The sequence below is a fragment of the Orycteropus afer genome, unplaced genomic scaffold, assembly GCF_000298275.1.
Source record: "Orycteropus afer afer isolate SDZICR_OR568_19922 unplaced genomic scaffold, OryAfe1.0 scaffold00013, whole genome shotgun sequence".
NCBI lineage: Eukaryota > Metazoa > Chordata > Mammalia > Tubulidentata > Orycteropodidae > Orycteropus > Orycteropus afer.
Genome location: NW_006921600.1, coordinates 6,674,920 through 6,682,515, shown reverse-complemented (window position 1 = coordinate 6,682,515; position 7,596 = coordinate 6,674,920). Strand labels below are relative to the sequence as shown.

At 37.2% G+C, this 7,596-nt stretch overlaps 1 pseudogene; it reads right to left on the bottom strand.

Annotated features, from left to right (window-relative positions):
• Positions 1-6,371: 6,371 nt before the first annotated feature.
• Positions 6,372-6,858, bottom strand: LOC103207967 (annotated as a pseudogene).
• Positions 6,859-7,596: the final 738 nt, after the last annotated feature.

Here is a 7,596-nt window from a genome sequence, read left to right as displayed (position 1 = left end):
CACACAAGGTCACTATGAGTTGGAATCAACTTCACAACTAACAATAACAGTAACACATTGACAGCAAAACATGAGCTTTGTCATAGTTGGGTCAACAGTGGAGGATGACATTCTTCTAAGTTTAATAGAAGGAAGTAGTATTATGTTGATGGTATTTGCCTCCGCACAATGTTCCATAGGTCTGCACTCCCAGAGTTAACAATGCATAATTTCAATATAAAATATCTTCTATATAAATAAAGCAAGTGGATTTAAGATGATCATGTTTCATTTATCATATGAATTTTGTGATCAATTAGGTAAAATCTATTTCCTGATGAAGTATTTGAGCAAGTGCTCTGGCATTGTCTTCTTTAGGCATTATAAGCAGGCAATATGGATAATGCAGATTTCGGTCCTCATTTTTAAATTCATGACCTGGCTAATTCAGGAAAAATGTACTTAATTTTTCACTTTTTTGGTAAATTTTAAAGAATTAAATTAGATATAGCCACTCTTACCATATAATTTACCAGAAAAGAAAAACATCTTGGAAGAGTATATTCATTTTCCAAATTAATATTCAGCTACAGAAAATATGAAGACATTGTTCAAATTAAAGCTGAAAGTGTCACTAAGAGAGTTATATCCCCTATTAATATATCACTAATATAAGGAGCCCTGGTGGCACATTGGTTAAGACTTAGCTGCTAACCAAAAAATTGAAAGTTCAAACCCACCCAGAGACTGTGCAGAAGAAAGACTTGGTGATCTGCTTCCGTACTGATTACAGACAAGAAAACCCTGGCAGCAGTACTCTGTCAAAAAGTGTTGCTATGAGTTTTAATCGACCCAACAGCAAAACAACAACAATATTTATATTAGTGAAATCTATATCTGTATCTATATAATACTACAGTCTATACCACCAAAAGAAAAAAAAAAAAAAAAAACCAACCAAACTCACTGCTGTAGAGTCGGATTCGACTCATAGCGACCCCATCTTGGGTTTCCGAGGCAGTATCACTAGGGAAGTAAATTGCCCAACCTTCCTTCCAAGGAGTGGCTGGTGAATTTGAACCTCCAGGCTTCTGGTTAGTAGTCAAAAGCATTAGGCACTAATAAACTGCTTCAGAAAGATAAGGAAAACCAGGAAAGACTGACAAAAATATAGAATATGCAGAGAGAAATACAACAAAAGCCACTCTTAAAAGTACTAGGGGAAGAAAATAGACACGAGAAGTAGAACAAATAAATTGAATGGGACAAGAGAGGGAATTAATATAAGTGCTTTCTAAGAAATCAGAAGTTACAAAAGTAAAGAAATCCAAGATTTACAACATAAGTACAGCTCTCAGTGGCAAGTGTTTCTAAACCAAAAAAAAAAAAAAAAAAAAGCCCAAAACCTCACTGCCGTGGAGTCGGATCTGACTCTTGGAGACCCCTCCTTGAGTTTTCAAGGTGGTATCTCTACGGAAGTAGATTGCCCAAACTTCCTTCAGAGGTGTGGCTGGTGGGTTTGAACTGCCAGCCTTTCAGTTAGCAGTCAAACGCCTTAGGCACTACACCACCAGAGCTCCTAACCACAGTCTTCTATTTGATCTGTACCAACCTAACTGAAAATCATTCATTCAAATAGAATCAGAATTTTTTTTCCTGCAGGGTTGATGGGCTGTCATGCAAACATACCTATGAAGTTTGAAAATATAGGAAGGGATGGAAGAAAGGAGAGTAGCTAAGTGGAGTAGCTTAATTGCTGATTCTATGATGTATTAATGAAACAAAACAATTATCCAAGAGATTCTCTCAGAATTCAATACAGAGTGTAATCAGCTCAACTCTATTTCCTACCTCTGAATAGTTCTTCCTGTTTTGTGTGGGATCTGGTTCAGCTGAGACTGAGGTTATTTTATTTTATTTTTGTCACTTGCGCTCCTATTTCTGTCTGCAGAGGTCAATTTAAATGGATCTTGATGGAATTGTCCATGACATAATTTATACAAACAGCTCCCATTTATTAAATGCCCAGTAGGTTCCCATCTTCTATTGTGGACCATCTTAATTAATCCTCACAGTTATTCTGGAAACTAGATATTATTCCATATTTCACAAATAAAGAGAGTGATTCAAGGAATTAAGCTATGGCTTCTGACAATTGACCCACACCTCTCTGGTTCCAAAGACCAGGCTTTTTGCACCACATATGCAGCTTTTCTTAAAAAAAATGAGTTTTTCTCTGTTGTGTATTTAGCTCTTCCTGTGAAGGTGTGTTTTTTGCTTTTTTCTAAAGACAAGGACAAAGAAGGACGAGTTATTACACGTGTATGGCATTTGCAGATCTCTGTATCTCTGATTTAGGAAAGAATTGTAATGATGCCACTCAATATTCCACCTACCTCTGGTAAAAGGAAGATCAGAAGATTGGAAAATTTGACATAACTTTGATGTGTTAAATGCTAAATAGTGCTGGCTGCACAGGATGAAAATTCTTTGGAAGAAGACCATGGGTATAACTACATTTGCAGGTATTTAGAGCAAATTTTAGAGAAATGTGGACTCAGTGAATCCATATTTTTGCAAAGGATGTTACTAAAAAAATTTTATTGTACTTTTTTTTCAGGAAAAGAGCATGAAAATGCCAGATACATAGAAGTAATCATTTTGATCAAGTGTTCATGCTACACACTATAATCACAAATCAAGTTGTAGTTTATAGAATCATTTGTCAAAAAGTGTGGAAATATGGCACTTTGGTAATTGCAGCAAAAGCAATTACATTCAGTTTCTTGATTAAGAAGAAAGAAAATAAATATTACTAATTAATTACCAAAATTATAAAGAGTCTCAATTCAGATATACTCTTATTTGCTTAGTGAATATAAGAAGATATAACATTTGTAAAAACCCCATGCAATTTGGATAAGTAAACCCAGAGTTTCTCAATGTCAAGTGAAGAAGAATTAAAGCTTTGTTGGTAACCCATTCCATGAACGTAGAGGAAAAGAAGTAGAATTTTCAATAAGGAAAATGTTGATCTATCAGGAAATATTATTAAAGAGAAGGGGGTCAGGTTAGCAACTTCTCCTTTAGTCTTGGAACATTGCCTTGTAAACGGCTGTAATCCAAATTACGAATCTGTGTTTAACCAGATGACAACGAAAGTCAAGATGTGAATTAACGCCTTGATTTGAACCTTTTGAGAGGACCTGCTAGCTCTTGAGATTTCTCTCATCATCTGTATTGACACAGAGCAGTGTTAAATATCCTGGGATTTCACTGAGGAGTCTGTTCCCAAATAAGGCTTTTAAAACCATGGGTTAGTTTCCATTAAGCACGTGAAAGTTCCTTTAGAAATTTCCTTGTGTGGGCTGTCATTCATTTTCATTACTGTGTTCTTCTTTTTTCCATCACTTAGGACAGTTCATTAGAAAATCCACAATTAATATGCAAATGATATCACATTAAGTGTCTCAAGAGGAATGAATTAAATTGAAAATGCACAGTCCTCCAGATATTAAAAAGAGATACTGTTATACCATTCCAGATTTCCCAAATCCATGTGATTTTTCTTCTACAGTTCATTTTATTATCTTCTTGCTTAGAAGTACCAAAACAAATGGCCATGCCTATCTTAAATACATTATATCAGGATACTAATAGAAAGATATTAAACATGATAGTCATGCTGACAAAAGACCTGATGAGGCAAATAACAATATACATAAATAAATATGAATTCAGAACAGAATAATCACATCAAAAAGTAAATAATTTTCATTGCCATTTCCTTCTCTGAAATGTTATAGGGAATCAAGGACTAAGGTCATTTTGAGAACATTACCAAATGTCCTCACTCATGCGTCTAAATTCCCTGCTACAATTAGGTTTTAAATGGTTTTTGCTGATGACTGGATAATGTTAGGGAAATATGAGTATTGCCAATGAAACACCTTAAATTTAATACTCACTGAGTATTTTCTATATACAGCTCACTGTTGTAAGCACTTAGTTTGTAATCTAAACCTCACAACAGCCCTATTAAATAGGTAGTATAGTTAGCATCTTATAAGAGCGGAACCAGAGGGCAAACTAATTTACCTGAGGCTGCCCAGATAGGAGTGCTAAGATCTGGGCCCAAGAATTTAATGTTGTTGTTAGTGCCCAATAGTCAAGTTAGTTCTGATTCATAGTGACACCATGCATAGCAGAACAAAACACTGCCAGTCCTGGGCCATCTTCGTGGTTGTGGGTATGCTTGAGTTAGTTGTTGTGGCTTTTGTGTCAATCCATCTCATTGAGAGTTTCCCTCACCTCCATTTTCTCTCCACTTTAGCAAGCATGATATACTTCTTCAGCAATCAGTCCCTCCTGATGACATTTCCGAAATAAGCAACTTGAAGTGTTGAACAATCTTCTGTGATCCACAGAGTTTTCATCAGCTGAGATTTGGAAGTAAATCACCAGGTCTTTCTTCCTAGTCTGTCTTAATCCTGAAGGTCTACTGAAACCTTACACCATGGTGACCCTTCTGATGTTTGAAATGCTGTTGGCATAGATTCTGGCATCCCAGCAACATGCAAGCCACCACTGTAGGATAAACAGACAGGAAAGTGGTAGAATCTAACACTAGAGACTACCTAGCCACCCTGCAACCTCTGAGAAAAGAACCAGAAAATATCACTGGCAATTTTCTGAGTTCCAGCGAAGTTAAATATTAAACTTTTAGGAAATTTGAAACATGAACCTTGTTGTAGAGATAACGATCACATTTACTCCTTGGAGTTCTGGTGACATAGTGCCTAAGGCACTTGATTGCTAAGCAGAAGGCTGGAGATTCAAACCCACCAGCCACTCCTTGGAAGGAGGGTTGGGCAATCGACTTCCGTAGTGATACTGTCTCGGAACCCAAGGAGAGATCACCAAAGGAGGGATCACCAAAGGAAGGATCACTATGAATCAGGTCTGACTCGAGGGCACATTAACAACAACAACAACAACATTATTATACTAAGGAGCTCTGGTGGCTCAGTGGTTAAGGCATCTGGCTGCTAATCAAAGGTTGGTGGTTCAAACCCTGTAGCCCTGCATGGAAAAAGATGAAGCAGTCTGCTTCCTTAAAGATTTATAGCGCTGGAAACCGTATGAGGCAGTTCTACCATGCTATAGGGTTGCTGTGTGTTACAATCAACTCAATGTCAGTGAGTATGTTTTTGGTATAATTATTCTAAACAAGAAATAAGAATTTAATGCATGTGTACCTTGTTTCTCCACTTAGTCCAGAAACTTTGAGTGTATCACCTCATAATTACACCTCAAACTTTATCAGTAAGAGATAAACCAAAAACAAACAAACAAACAAACAAACAAAAACCACTGCCATCGAGTTGATTCCAACTCATAGTAACCTTATAGGACAGAGTAGATCTGCTTCATTGGATTTCCAAGGCTGTTAATCTTTACGGAAGCAGACTGCTTCATCTTTCTCCTGTGGAGGCACTGGAAGGTTTGAATCGCTGACCTTTGGTTAGCAGCTGAATGCCTCAACCACTGCATCACTGGGTGCATTGCTTTACAAAATTATATAGAAATTCATAGGTTATTTCCAAGTGGGGATCAGGGATGGTCAGGAGGGAAATCTGAGGAAAGTTATGAGGGACTCTGGAATTGAGCTCTGTGGGAAGAATAAGTTATATGCATGTAAATTTATTTATTATGTGGCAGATTTGCCAAATTTTCTCTTAAAAGTGGAATAGTCTTTATTGAGAAAAGTACCTTACCAGGATACAGAGTCCACATAACACACATGTTGTGAACTACAGCTCTCCTGCTTAGTCACTGGGTGATCCTGGGTAACTTACTATGCCTCTGTTTCTTCATCTGTGAAATGGGATGATAGCAGTATCTACTTCATAAGGTTTTATAAAGATTAAGTGAATCACAATGGGAAGAGCAATCACAACAACACTTGGCACTCCATAAAATCAGCTACTAGGATTATTATTTGAGTGAGGTTGGAGTGTTTTAAGCAGTGGTGTGCATTTAGGATGCATAGGTATTAAGGAAGGAATACTTTTGTATGTTTCAGAAATAGGAGGAAGGTCATGGTGAGTGAAAGAAATCACAAAGGCACAGCCACAGAGAAACACAGGGCTTGTTTAATGCAATGCTGCCATTTTTTTGTTTGTTTAATTTTTATTTCATAATCATAAACTTAACTCTACAGAGCAGCTAGATTTGGAAGGGGAATAAGGAAAATATGGAATCTCAAAGAATTGCAGTGAGAGCACAAAAATCATAGGATGTTCAAGCACACGGGGTAGAAGAGTGATCCCCGAGCTACAGAAGGAATAGTCTGGTGGTTAAGATAAGACATGAACTATGGATCAAATTTGTTAGTGTTGTCCACAGTCAGCAATGGTGATGTTCTTGCTGGTCTGGCCATTCCTGGCCCCTAAGTGCTCCATGATTTCTATAACGTTCATGTCTTCTTTCACCTTGCCAAAGACCAAATGCTTGTCATCCTACCATTCAACCTTAGCAGTGCAAATAAAAAGCTGGGAAGCATTTGTGTTGGGTCCAGCACTTGCCATAGACAGGATTCCAGGACCCATGTACTTTAGATTCTCGTCATCAAAGTTCTCCTGGTAGATGGACTTAGCACCAGTGCCATTAAGATGTGTGAATTCACCACCCTGGCACATAAACCTAGAAATAATTCTGTGACATCAGGAACCTATATAATGAAATCCTTTACCTAGTGCACAGAGTGCAAAAGTTTTCTGCTGTCTTTGAAATGTTATCTGCAAACAGCTCGAAGGAGTTGCTGCCTAGAAGTTTGCCAGTGACGGTGATGTTGAAGTACATGGTGAGGCTGACCATGTCTGGGCTTGATGGTACTGGATGAGGCTCCAGATCCTGGCAGCATTTGCAAACTGCTGTATATGTATATATGTAAGTTTTTTTTTTTTTTTTTCATTATAGAAATCTATTTAATGGTTTAGGAATGTGTACATTCTGGCTCTGCTAGGTTTCCAAAAAGGCAACTTTTCCATGTTCCATTTTACAAATAAGACAATTGTTGTTGTTGTTAGATGAGGTTGAATTGTTTCTAACTCATAGTGACCCTATGCACAGCAGAACAAAACACTGCCGAGTCCTATACCAGCCAAGAGCACAACAGACTCAGAAGAAGGAAGAGGCCATCAACTTCTCAAGAAATTGGCCAGTAAAAACCTTATGAATACCAATGAAACACTGTCTGATATTTTACTGGGAGACAATTATAATGTCTTATTTATTATAAGACTTGTATCCAGGTCATGTAGGGAATGATAACATTTTTAAGGATTCATGAACATGAAATGATCACTGACTTTACCACTTCACTTTACCTGAGAAGTCAGAAGGCTTTTTGGTAAGTCTATAAAAGCAAACATATTGCTCAAATATTGCCTGTATGAATCTGGGTAAAATACTGGAGATAAAACAAGATGGGATCCACCGAAAAATTAACTGATTCTTTAAGGGGGTATATCTAGAAGAACTACCTAGAGAATGAAAAGCAATCATTTCCTCCTGCCTTAAATGTTTATGTAGCAAAGAGACATTCCTTTTTTC